The sequence below is a fragment of the Dromiciops gliroides genome, chromosome 1 (assembly GCF_019393635.1).
Source record: "Dromiciops gliroides isolate mDroGli1 chromosome 1, mDroGli1.pri, whole genome shotgun sequence".
Taxonomy (NCBI): domain Eukaryota; kingdom Metazoa; phylum Chordata; class Mammalia; order Microbiotheria; family Microbiotheriidae; genus Dromiciops; species Dromiciops gliroides.
In genome coordinates this window covers 228,668,819-228,682,923 of record NC_057861.1, presented here as the reverse complement: position 1 = coordinate 228,682,923, position 14,105 = coordinate 228,668,819, and positions in this window count along the sequence as shown.

Genomic DNA, 14,105 nt, shown 5'->3' with positions numbered 1-14,105 from the left:
GAAAAGCTTCAAGGGTCTTTAGGTCTTGGAATTCAAGTATGACTCTATCATTTTGAATAGGAGTAATCTGAGGCCCAGAGAGTTCAAGTGAATTGTCTAAGGTAAAACAATTAAGTGGTGACCCCAGCTCTTCTGACCCCAAATCCAAAGTTTTCTTTTGCACCCGTCTTTAGTACAATACCTGGCATATAGTAGTTGCTTAATAAATACTAGTTGACTGATTAGTACTAGTTGTCCAATGCTGCCTCCCTAAATGCAGTTACTGAGATCTACTTACTTTGTAGATAATTGCAAAGATTAGGTGCTAAGAAACTCAGTATCACACACATAGAAGAACTGTAATTAAGCCAGATATATGTACGCACCTCACCAAATATATTCTTGTATATGCAATATCCTTCACAAATTTTTGTTGTTCAGCTGTTTCAGTCATGTATGACTCTTCATGACCCCATGTGGGATTTTCTTGGCAATGATACCAGAGTGGTTTGTCATTTCCTTCTTCAGTTCATTTTCCAAATAAGGAAACTGAGGCAAACAGGGTTACATGACTTGCCCAGGGTCACACAGCTAGTGTCTGAAGCTGGATTTGAACTCAGGAAGAGTAGTCTCCCTAACTCCAGGACCAACATTCAATCCACTGTGCCACCTAGCTGCCCCTCACAAATTAACACATGCCTATTACAGACAACTAAGTGAATTATGTAATCATACATTCACATTCCATTTTTACATGTGGAGAAAAACAAAAGCTTTAAATAATAGAACCATTCTAGAGAATATTGAACTTTTTTGAACCAGACCTTGGATTTAATTGTCATAGGAAACTCTTATAATAACATATTTATATAGTGTTTACTATGTGCCAGGTACTGTGCTAAGGGCTTTACAAATGTTATTTCATTTTATCCTCACAACAACCCTTAGAGGTAGGTGATAATTATTACTCTCATTTTACAGATGAGGAAACTGAGGCAAATAGAGGTTAAGTGACTTGCCCAGGGTCACAAAGCCAGTAAGTGTTTGAAGTTGGATTTGAACTTAGGTCTTCTTGATTCCAAGCCCAACAGTCCATGAGCTGCTTCAATTCCTAGTGAAGAAGTTTGCTCTACCAATGTAAATGCTCCTCCTTCCAAACTTTCCTATTACTGTCAAGAATACTACCATTCTCCCAGTCCCCCTGACAGTCATGTTCAACTCTTCAGTATCTTTCAGCCCTCCTATTTCAAATCCATTGCCAATGCCTGTCAATTTTTCCTTTGTAACATTTTTCAAATATTCCCACTTCTCTTCTCTGATACTGCCACCACTGTGCTGCAGGCCTTCATGACCTGGAGCCTGGACTACTGAAAGAGCTTGCTGGTTGGTTTGCCTGCCACGAGTCTTTCTCCACTTCAGGACATTCAGCACACAACTGCCAAAATAATTTCCCCAAATGAAGGATGAAACATGTCACATCACTACTGAATAAACTCTAACAGTTCCCCTATTACCTCCTGGATCATGTATAAAATCCTTTGGCATTCAAAGTCCTTCATAACCTGCCTCCCCTCCCCTTTTATCAGTCTTCCTACATTTTAGCCCCCATGTACTCTTTCATCCAGTAACACTGACCTCCTTAAGATTCCTCCAATGAAACAGTCCCATTTTTTTTTTTTTTTTAGTGAGGCAATTGGGGTTAAGTGACTTGCCCAGGGTCACACAACTAGTAAGTGTTAAGTGTCTGAGGCCGGATTTGAACTCAGGTACCCCTGACTCCAGGGCCGGTGCTCTATCCACTGCGCCACCTAGCTGCCTGAAACGGTCCCATTTTGGGCATTTTCACTGACTGTCCTGGAATAATCCTCTTCTCTACCTCCCAGCTTTTCTTCCTTGCTTGAAGCCTCAGGTAAGATCTCACCTTCTACAGAATGCCTTCCCCAATCAGTCTTGATTCTAGCACCTTGCCTCTGTTGGTTATCTCCTAATTATCATGTATGTGGCTTGTTAGTATATATTTGTTTGCATGTTGTTTCCCCCTTAGATCGTGAGCTCCACAAGGACAGAGACTGTCTTCCATCTTTCTTTGTATTCCCAGAACTTAGCACGGTGCCTGGCACATAGTATATACTAAATAACTGATCACCATCCCTTCTGCAACTTATAGTCTTAGATATTTGCTTAGAACACTGAAAAGTGGGGGCAGCTGAGTGACACAGTGGATGGAACACTGGCCCTGAATTCAGGAGGACCTGAGTTCAAATCCGACCTCAGACACTTGATAACGTGCTGGCTGTGTGACCCTGGGCAGTTTGCTTAATCCCATTTAACACTGAAAAGTTAGGTGATTTGTCAAGGGTCACACAACCAGTAGATGTCAAGAGGGACACCCTGCACTTAGGTTTTCTGACTCTAAAGCCAGTTCTTTATCCTCTATGTCATGTATGTATGTATGTATGTATGTGTATATGTGTGTATGTATAGGTATTTTCCATACACACTTATAAAATACATATATATATTCCTATATAACATACACAAATACTACATGTGTTTGTGTGTGTGTGTGTGTGTGTGTGTGTGTGTGTGTATACACATGCTCATTCCTGGTAGTAATAATGGTTCCTTTTTATATAGACCTTTTCAGTTTACAAAAAACCTTTCTCACAATGGCATATGTGGCCAGCTCACCTATTCCAAGTGGACAGAAAGGTCTTGCCACCATTTGTAACCCCATCTCCACTCTGTGAAAAGCTGAGTATTCAAGCATGAGATGACCAAATCACCAGAAACTAGCCATTGTTGAGCCATCTTATCTGTTGGTATTAACACAAAGAAACAAATGCTTTGTGGTGTTGAGATGAAAAGAGCAAAGTGGATGTCAAAAAATGGAATAAGACCAGAAATTGTAGAAGACCCAGGCATATAAGGCGGCTACACTTGGGCATAAATTAACATTTTTTGGAAGAATGTTAGCTTTAAGGTAAAACATGGCAACATTTTAAAATTATATTTAAATTGTACTTAAATGATACCCTTGAAAACCAAATGTAGCTCCCAAACTGCTAATATACATCCAAGGAATAGCTTATTCATCTGCCAGGATCAAGCATAAAGAGTTGCTAAAAATACCTTCATTATCTGTACTAGAAACTCATCTATCACCAATGCTAATTAGAGTGTGAATAAAAACCTCCAGTAGTCTACAGATCTCTCTTTATATTTAAAGACTATAAAGATCAAACTTGATGCTTATTAAGTAATCTAGGACCCCATTTTCCCCAAATTCTCATTTCCTCAACATGTGTCTCCAGCATCAAAATTCTAGACAAGTTTATTATCATTATTGAATATATTCTCAGAACTTGGCATTATGAAAGGATATGCAATCCCTTAATTCCCCAGAATATTTTGATTCCTACTCCTTTACTTTCAATGTGTATTTATGCTCAAACTTCATTTATCAGTTTGAAAAAGAGTAAAATCTAGCTGCCTTCAGACAGACCACCCTTATTGAAAAAGGAAAAAAAAGAAGGGGGGAAGGTGGCTAGTATTTATAATATTTGCTCTGTTTTCCACTTACATTCAGGTGATTTCTATAGCTCAATCAGGAAAAGGGTACATGAAAATTCATAGTCATAATTGTGTCCAACCGATGGCCAGATTTTTTTTTTATCCAAGAACTTTACTGTTACCTACTGATGACACTACCTTTGAGCAAATATCCTGCTGTCTTCCTCATACATTAAAGATACTTATTTTCCATGCTAACTAGATTTCCTGTCCCTTCTAGAATTCTATCATAAAGCATATACCTCCTCTCCACTCTCTAACTTCTCCAAAGTCAGTCAGTTTATTTAGTATAAAGTACGTTCTAGGTCATCATGTGGAGAAAAATTGAAGGAACATATAGGAAATGGAAGTTATGGTCTCTCCTTTCTAGGCATCAATACATATTTATTATCTACTAGGCCCATCTCTTGGAATATAATGCCCTGGATTTGTCCCTGAGTGATTTGGGGCAGAATTATCAAAAGAAACATGAAAAATAAAGGATTATTTATAATATAAAACATATATAAGTAGCACTCTGCTTGTGACAAAAGATTAACCAAGCATGTCAAGTACTGGTGGGTAGATTGGTAACCCTAACTGGGGTTTGGGACATCCCTGAGTTTCTTTTAAAAGTGAAAGTAGGTAAAATGAATGTCAAAGGTGATCATTTAGAGGAAAACAATAAAACAAACTTAAAGAACATATTTGGAATCAGGGAGAGCCAGTCCTATTCACTTTGGTCAATTTATTTATGGCATAGAAACAACCAGCCCTTTTCAAAAAGGCCTGGTTGGCAGACCACATGCTTTCTTTGTGTTTACCCTCACCCCCACCCCATTACCCCAGGTTATGTTCAGCCATATAGTCTGTAAAGTCCTCCAAATCATGAGTCCCAGAGTAATCATCTCCTCCCCCTTTCTCAACTGAACTATTCTAATACACACCATATGTAAGGCCTTGTGAAAGATACAAATAACCATGACAACTTCTGTCCTCAAATTTACAATCTTACTAGAGGATTAAGATATACACATGCACTTCTCTCTCCCTCCCTCCCTCCCTCTCTCTCTCTCTCTCTCTCTCTCTCTCTCTCTCTCTCTCTTTCTCTCTCTCTGCCCCGCCCCCTTCAACATTTGACACTACAAGGGTCAATTGAAAGTATATGATTTAAGTGCTACAATAGTTTGGGTAAAGGAGAAATATTGTATGCTGGGGTGGTCAGTGAATGCTTCATAGATCTGGGTAAAATTGAGTTAAGCCCTGAAGGATAGGTAGGGTTTGGAGAGGTGGGAAGGAGAGGTGACATTTAAAGACAAGGAAGTAAATGCATAAAGCATTCAGAGGATATCGTAAGTAAACTACCATGGATGATGCAGAAAATTTTTGTAGGAATGGTTGGAGATAATATTGGAAAGGGCAGTATTGTGGATGGCCTTGAATACATGACCAAAAAGTCTTGATTTATCCTGTAGGAGGGAGAAAGTGATTTAACTTTTTAAAATGGGGAAAGTCATCAAAATTTGGGGAATATAAATCTTGAACTGGTGGGAAGAATATCAGAGAAGAAATTGTTGGCAGGGAAAGGAGCCTTTCACAATAAACCAACACAGGAGATTAAGGCCTTATACTTAGGTATAGGAATGAAAAGGAAGGAGCCACATAACTTGATGAGGGTAAGCACAAGAGAGAATGAATGAAAAGATTACTTCACTTGAACTTCTTGAGCAGGTCCCCTCCTTCATGGACTTACAAAACAATACATTGTAAAGTCCTCTCACGAGGAATACAATGCTCTTATGAAGAAGAAGATTCACCATTGACCATGTAATTAGACTCCCAATATCTACTCCACAGCTACACCAGATGGCCTGTCATTGATTGGAGACCAATTTACAGTCATTCAAAGTCAAAATTGGAGGCTGCCACACTCAGGAAGATAACTGATAGGTATAGAAAGATTTTATTTTCATCTGGTGGGATTTTGTTTTTACCAGGAAAACCAAGAAAATGTTCTATATAAATGGTCTGTATTACAGCCAATGGCTAAATTTGGACTACTTTATTGACTTGAGGTCTCCAGACTTGAAGCACTGACTACCTTGAAGAAGATAAAAGCAAATGATAAAGAATGCCTGTACCTAAAGATCTGTTGACCTTTGTTTTGTATAAAGTCTATGATCTTTGCCCTCAAAGCCACCCCCTTCAGAAATCCCTTAAATTTTGCTCTCTAAAATGCTGGCATACTTTAAAAAAATCAGAATGCCCTTTGACTACTACCGGTGGTGGTGGTTTGAGGATGACTTCAGTGATTGTTCTATATTTTGCTGTTGACAAGAAGGGCACAATTCAATTGATGGTGTCCAATGGTAGCTTTTGGGAAGGAAAATACCACTTGCTGAAGAGAAACTCTTTAAATAGCAACTTGACAGTACTGAGAATGTTGAGAAGAAAGGATTATACATAAAATTCTGGAGTTTTAAGCCTCATGCCCCCTACATTTCTTTCCAAGTATCTTACATCATATCTTCCACTAAGTGAGGGAAAGACTAGCTAATAATAGTCTTTTGGAAGACCTATTATTAAGTCTCAAAACCCATTTCAACAAAACATCAAAAATGCCCTTTCTCTTTATATGAAGAAAACTGGTCATTGTAAAGATGTATATTAATGTGGAACTTTCTACACAGGGTTTATGAAGGGCTTAGAATGTGGTGGGGTTTGATCCTTCTCAATATTATGCCAGATTTTCCCTGAAGTTCTATGGTGTTCTGCTGGGTAAGGTAAATACGCTTTTCTAGGAAATTTGTTTAAGTCATTATTAAAGAGAGATGGAAGTCTGGGGAGAATCTAATTCAACATAGTGAAGAAAATACTATAGCTACAGATTTGGAGAAATGACTAGTTGAACGGGACTATTTGCTTGAGATGCTGCTGTAAGTTCACTCTTGAGCCTGGGAAAGGAGCCATTCCACAGTCATCCAATTTATATTATAGTCACTCTTAGGAGGTAGCAGCAACAAAAACTAGTATCATAATTAAATAGCCCTGACAAGAAGTCATTCTTCAAGGCTTTTTAGCAACTTGGAATTCAAACAGGAACTCAATGTCTTAGTGATTCCTCTCTCATTAAACCTTTATTTTTAAAGGGCTAATCCAACTTAATCACATTTATATTCTTTTTTTGTCAAGTTGAATCTCATATTCATATTCATTTTTATGTCACTTTATAATACAAGTCCCTCATAGGGTAAATTTACCAAAATAAGGCCATTAAGAGGCATATAAGATAGAAGTTCAAGTTGAATACACACACACACACATATACACACACACACAGCACCAACTATCAAATTAGATGCAAGTTGGGATCTATGCTCCAGGCAGGGGTTCCTAACCTGGGGTCTGTGAAGTTTGTTAAAAAAAATTGAGAATTGTATTTCAATGTAATTGGTTTCCTTTGTAATAATACTATGTATTTTATTTTATTCATTTAAAGAACATTATTCTGAGAAAGGATCTATAGACTTCACTAGACTGCCAAAGGGGTTACAATATATGATCCCTGATTCCTAGGGTCTGTATGGATTTCAAAAGCAGAAGCACTGATATCGACTCATTGAATCAGAGATAGGAGCAATGGGAAGCCTGTATGATCTCATAAAGAAAATTCATGATTGAGATTTCCAAAATCTCAATAATTTTCCATGTGTTTTTTATCAGACTGGAAGGCCATATTTTGAGATCTTGAAAAAATATGGAAAGGGTTTTAAAGGAACATGGTTAAAGGAGAATAAAATCACACAAACCCCCAAATTATTTAAACTATCTTTATTCTTCTTGCCATGACAGTGTGATCTCAATCTCACTGTAGCTTGACACATTAATCCCAGATATATGGGATGATCATTATGAAACAATTAGCTGAGGTCATCAACAGGCACTGGCTGAAACCTAAAATTAATACCACTGAGCACAGAAAAATGACAGCCTTTTATCTAAGTTACAGGTGAAGGCAGTCTTTTTTTTTTTTTCCAACAAGCACTTTTAGAAATCTTGCCACAAATTTTATCTAGTAACACTACTATTAGAAGCATAAACCTCAAAAACCCAAGAGGTGATAGTGCACTTGAAATAAGGAATGGGGTAAAGAGAGAAGTTATGGGGAAATGGAAAATAGATGTGCTACAATGTGATTGTCAGGCTATTCCACTTTGTAGTTAATGACTTAGGGAGAAGCAGCTTATCATAGTTTAGAATAGGAGACTTAGGAATTTTTCTTGTATATACAAAATATTGATTTAAATTGGCAGATGTGAGGCAACAGTTTCCTTAGATGACAATGACTTTAATGGGTCATTATTGTAAACTTTTCTGGAAACCTGAAAGAATTACCAATCACTTCTTTGGGATGTCTTAACATATCCTTCCTTTCTTTTTTTCTTCTTTTCTTTCTTTCTTTCTTTTTCTGGGGGTGGGGCAATGAGGGTTAAGTGACTTGCCCATGGTCACACAGCTAGTGTCAAGTTTCTGAAGGCGTATTTGAACTCAGGTCCTTCTGAATCCAGGGCCATTGCTTTATCTACTGAGCCACCTAGCTGCCCCCATATCCTTCCTTTCTGATCCCAGAAATGAATGTTAGAGAATGTCAGGGGCAAGTCTTTTCTTCTTGATATGGTAAAAGACTAACTGTATTTTCCCTCCTTACTATTTCTATTCATGCAATCGATGCTTTGGAATGGTTTCCAAATTAACACAATGCTGCATTTTCCCCAATGGAAAACATTGGGTAAAGGTATAAGTTACAGATAACAGCTGGACATAACAATTTCCTCTATATCAATTATGAAAGAGGACTGTTGCATTTAGAGACAGTATATTTGCCATTTTCTATCAAATGAGATAAATGTATTGATAGTGTTTTATAAACTTAAAAGTTATTATCGTTATTCTGATTCCCTGTGTGCTTAGGACACTCTTAAAATGAACAATGGGATGTGAGCCAGTTCTATGAATAACACTGGAAGAATGTGGAAAATAGTGCTTGAAATTTTTAAGAAGTTAAAAACCGAATCCTTAATGATAGTCCTTAAAGTAATCCTATAATCAACAAGCCAGTTAGTCAACATGCATTTATTAAATGCCTACTATGTGCTGGGCACTGTGCTAAGCCTTGGTGATACAAAGGCCTTCCTCTCACGAAGGTCATCACTTAATGGTGGAGACAACATGTAAACAACTATGTACAGACAAGATATATGCAATATAAACTGGAGATAATCAACATAAGGCAGGCAATAGCTTTAAGGGAGATCAAGAAAGGTTACTTGCAGAAAGTGGGCTTTTATCTGAGTATTGAAGGAAACCAAGGAAGTTAGAGGGCAGAGAAGAGGAGAAATATAGCTCCAGGCATGTAGGACAGCAAATTAAAACTGCCTGGAGTCTGGGGATGGAGTGTTTGGTTTGAGGAATAGCAAGGTGGCTAATGTCACTGGCTTGCAGAGTACATAAGTGTAGGTACTTTGATGTAAGGAATAAGAAGACTGACAAGGTTGGAAGGGGGAAGGTTATGGGGAGCTTTAAAAGCCAAAAAAGACATTTTTATATTTGATTCTGGGGGTCATAGGAAGGTCCTTGAGTTGATTCAGTGGTAGGGGTTGGGAGTGGGGTGGTGGCATGGTGAGATTTGTGCTTTAGGAAGATCAATTTGATATCACAGTGGAGAATATACTGGAGTGTAGGTAGACCAACCAGCAGGCTCTTGTAATACTCTGGGTATGGGGGGCAGCTAGGTGGCACAGTAGATAAAGCACCAGCCCTGGATTCAGGAGGACCTGAGTTCAACTCTGGCCTCAAACACTTAATACTTACTAGCTGTGTGACCCTGGGCAAGTCTCTTAACCCTCATTGCCCGGAAAAAAAAATAGTCTAGGTATGAGGTAATGAGGTAATGAGGACCTGCACTAGAGCAGTAGAAATATCAAAGGACAGAAGAGGTGTACAAGAGATGTTGTGAATGTGAAAACCATAAGACTTTGCTACTGATTGGATATGGGGGTGAGAAATGGTAAGAGTAAGGAGTCAAAGATGACACTTAGGTTGTGAGCATGGGTCACTGGGATGGTGATATTCTCAACAGTAATAGGGAAATTTGGAAGAGGGGAAGATTTGATCAGTTTCGAACATGTTGTATTTAATATGCCTTTGTCTAGTCCAAAATGTCTAATAAGAAGTTAGAGATGTGAGAATAGTGGTCAGGATATGTAGGGCTGAACAAATAAATCAGAATCATCTTCACTGAGATCATAGTTGAAAACATGGGTGCTGATGAGAAATGGAATACCAAGTGGAATAGTCTAGAAGTCCTAGGACAGAGCCTTTGGGTGACACAGCAGGCATGACCGGGATGAAGATCAAGCAAAGGAGGCTGCAGCAAAGGGACTGAAAAGAATCAGTCAGATAAGTAGTGGGGAATAAGGATAGCAGTGCCATGAAAATCAAGAAAAGAGAGTATCAGAAAGGGTGACCAATATTGTTAAAGGCTGCAGAAAGGTCATGAAGGATGAGGAGAAAAAGCCATTGGATTTGGCAATTAAGAGATCATTGATGACTTTGGAGACATCTGTTTCAGTTGTGTGCTGAGACCAGAATCTATATTGTAGAGAGTTAAAAATGGAATAAGAAAATAAGCAGAGGCATTGATTATAGACAGCCCCCTCTAGTGTAGCCAGAAAAAGGAGAAGAGTAATGGGATGATAGCTAGCAGGAATGAATGGATCAAATGAAGGATTTTTAAGGCTGGTGCATATATGAGCATGTTTATTGGGCATTCGAGAAATAGCTAGAAAACAGAGAGAGACTGAAGATTAGTGAGAGAGGGGGCAATCTATTGGTGAAGACTAAATTGAATGGGATTACTTGTGCCTATAGAGATTCTTGGCAAGAGGGGGCACCTCTTCATGTGAAACAGTAGTGAAAAGAGGAGGAAGTAACATTTTAGGGATGTGATGTGGAGGGGAGAAGTGAGCACTCTCAGCAAATGGCTTCAGTTTTTTCAGTAAAGTATGAGGTAAGGTTCTCAGGTGAGAGAATGGGGAATAGGAGCTCTGGGACGCTTAAGGAGGGAGAAAAAGATTTCAAAGAACCTCTGTGGGATAGTTAGAGAGGCATAAAAGGATTGACTTGTCAGAGAGGACTCAATTGATATTACATTACAAATTTGTAGTGAAAAAGTTTTGTGATTTTATCCAACTTCATTCAGCAGTGCATATGTGGGATGGAAGGCAGTGGATTATGGGGGTCATCCAGGCCAGAGGCTTGGCAGGGCAAGACTGGAAGCAGGATAAGAAAGCAAGGGACCTCAAGAGAAGAAGATGGAGCAGAACTAAACTAGTTCACCAAATGATTAAGAAGAAGTGAGGGAAGTAAAGCCAGTACAGGGGGAAAAGCTGAGGGCCAGAGGGATTGGAGGTCATGATGTGGACAAAGAATAGGGTTTGTGGTTGCAAAGCAGAGGGAGAGGCAGAGAGACAACAGATGGTGATCATATATGGGAATTTCAGAGTTTATGAACATGGAAGTAGAGTGTTGAAAGGTGATGGCAAGGTCAAGAATATCACCATCTCTGTGTGCAGCTGAGGCGGGGTGGAGGTCATAGGAAATAGAGTAACTCGAGGAATTGGGTAATTAGGGTTTTTGAGGAATTATCAATAGGTGAGTTTCAGTCATCTAATATGAAGGCAGGAGATGAGGAGAAAAAGTGAGTCAGGTGTGGAACTCACTGAGGAAGAAAAGATAAAATCCTGGACATTTGTAAACAATAACCTATAGCTTTCAGTATACAATAGGCAATAGAACATCTCCTCTATTACAGAGCATTTCAAAGATTTATTTTTGTTCTTCCTGTTCCTCTCCTTCTAAATGAAATCACAGGATCCATCCTTATACCTATCCCTATACCTAAAATGATCATTTGCATTTTGGTGGTTCTTTAGCATTTCATCTAAATAATTCACATGAGTGCTATTATCTTGATTTTATAAAGGAGACAGTCTGGAGTGGTCAAGGAGCTTGCTCATGGTCACACAGTTATCAGGCATCAAGGACCTGGGAGTCAAACCTCCCTAGAGATGGGGCATCTCTCTTCTACTCAGTGTAATGGTTGAATTCAATTGAAAAAGGGAGTTGTCAGGAAGGCTGTGATAGGACAGAGGATGACATATAGTTGACAGTGTGAAAGAATAATGGGAGGGAGTAGAGTGAGTAGAAAGAGCACCTAAATCTAAAGGTGGCAAAAAAGAATTATCTGAGATACTCCTTGGTGCTGTTGCTTCCTGATAAATCTATTTAAAGTCCAAAGTAAATTTCTCTCACCATGCTTGCAAATTTTTAAAAGAGGAGTCTGAGTGAAGAAGATCTATGTACTTTATTATATTTCCCCTCTATTCCTACTCCAATCAAATATAAGTTTTAAGAAATAGCATAAAACTCTCACCAAAATGGGGTTCTTAAAACTCAGAGAAACTGCCATCAAGCAATTGAAAAGACAATCAGAAATTTTTTATCTCTGTGCCCTGAATTCTGCATGTCTAAGACAGGGAGATGATTGTAGTCCCTTTTGCAGCCTGACTTACAAGCTAGTGTACCCCCAGCAGATATCAGTTAAAATGCCTTATTAGACCACAGCTTTAGAAACCTCAGCTTCTCATAATCCTGATTTCAGTTGTAAGTGAGCATGAGCCTAAAAGCAATGTGGGAGGGTCAATATGGAGAAAGCCCTCAACAGCTTGTGAAGAAGACATTAATATGCGGGGAGGGAGAAGCATCTTTGCCTAATACATGATGAATAATAGCATTTTAAAAGGTAGTGATCATTAAAGGACAAATGTTTTTCTGGGTCTTTAACATTAACTGGAATCTTGACACAATCCTGCTATATGCTTATGCCTGCCAGAACTACTCTATATCTTAATAATGTACCTACCAAATCTGATTTCTCTCTGAAAGGTCCTTTTCTTAAATTACAGTACTTCTATTTCAGACTTACTGTATAACATAGCCACCTTTTTGGTATAAAAGCTAAAGATAGAACTTGGGTGAAAGGAATCATAAATCATATCCTCAGAGTACTGGAAGGAATGTTAAAGGTCTTCTAAGTCTTGCTGCCTCACCAATCCTTCACAAGAGAAATTCCTTTTATACCAACCCTATCAAATGGCAGCATCACTGACTGATCTTGCCATCTCTCTGTGGCAAGATCACACAAAAAAATCCAGGTTGCTAGTGAGTGATTCAAGAAATCTTTTACTTGTGTTAAAAAAAAAAAGTTTATGCACCTTGCATAAGGAAGAACTAGAAATGTGTTTTTCTTCCTGAGAAACCATTCTAACATTGTCCAAATTCCACAGCAGAAATAGCTTCCAACCCCTCTGTGAAGATATAAAACTCATGGGAAGTATCATTAATGGCAGAAAAAAATTGGAAGAATTAGCACAATATGATTTCTATGCTTTTCCATTTTTTCTCCTCAAATATGAGGAATTAATATGGATGAAAGCATTTGCAAAAACCAAAACAATAATAGCTAACCCTAACCTTGCTAATTTCACATTGAAGAAACATTACAAAGGTCTCATTATTTTGAAAATAGTCTCCGAATATACTTTCCTATCTTATACATATTTTGACTAAAGCCTAAGAACATGACCACAAAAGTCATATAAATAGCTAACTACAGATTTTAGGTTTTTTTAAATTAGGTTCAGGGCATCTTGCAACAGGCTTGAATACATAGTATGGCATCAGTGAACTTTACTTTGGAAGGTAGAACTTGGGTGTGTTGGGGGGTTTCCAATTTAATTAATTTTAATGAAGGATGCACTAATTCAGAGACTGTTGACCAAGTAGCTTGAGGAAGTGAGACAAGGGAAATGAGAAAATACATCTTGTTTAATGACTTCCTTGATAATAAAAGATATACACCTATTACTGAGTACAGAGACAAATGAAGACAAGAATGCCACAATGGGGTTTAAAAATGGCAACATCTTTATGAGCACAGATGGGACAGATCTCCATGCAGGTAGTCCTTGGGAAGTAATGTGATGTTTCCCACAGGTCCAGTGCTGATTTTATCAGACTAGAATCTTCTAGTGTTCACAATTGCATTTATGATGACTCAATTCCTCAATGGCATTCATAAGAGACTGGAAATTCTCATGGACCAGAAGCCAATCACCTCCTGATGGTATCTGGTCTCTGGAAGAGGGTTACATAAATCCTATCCTATGTATAATCAACACATGTGGCTTAATACAACTTTTCTTCAAAAGGTGTCCTTTGCTTTGGGCATGGTAATTTAAAATTTCTAATGACAGGGCAAAGCAAAAAGTAAAGGCATAAGGTTAGCGCTATTTAAAACAGCCACCGGCATGGGAGTAGATGCACTAAGGAAGGGTTTACCCTATAGTCATACAATAGAGAACAATCTGTGGAAACATGTTGAATGCAACGGGTGCAGAGTATATGTCACTTCCATTTGTTTAGTTAGGAAGCTGATGAAAAGGGAAAAGAGT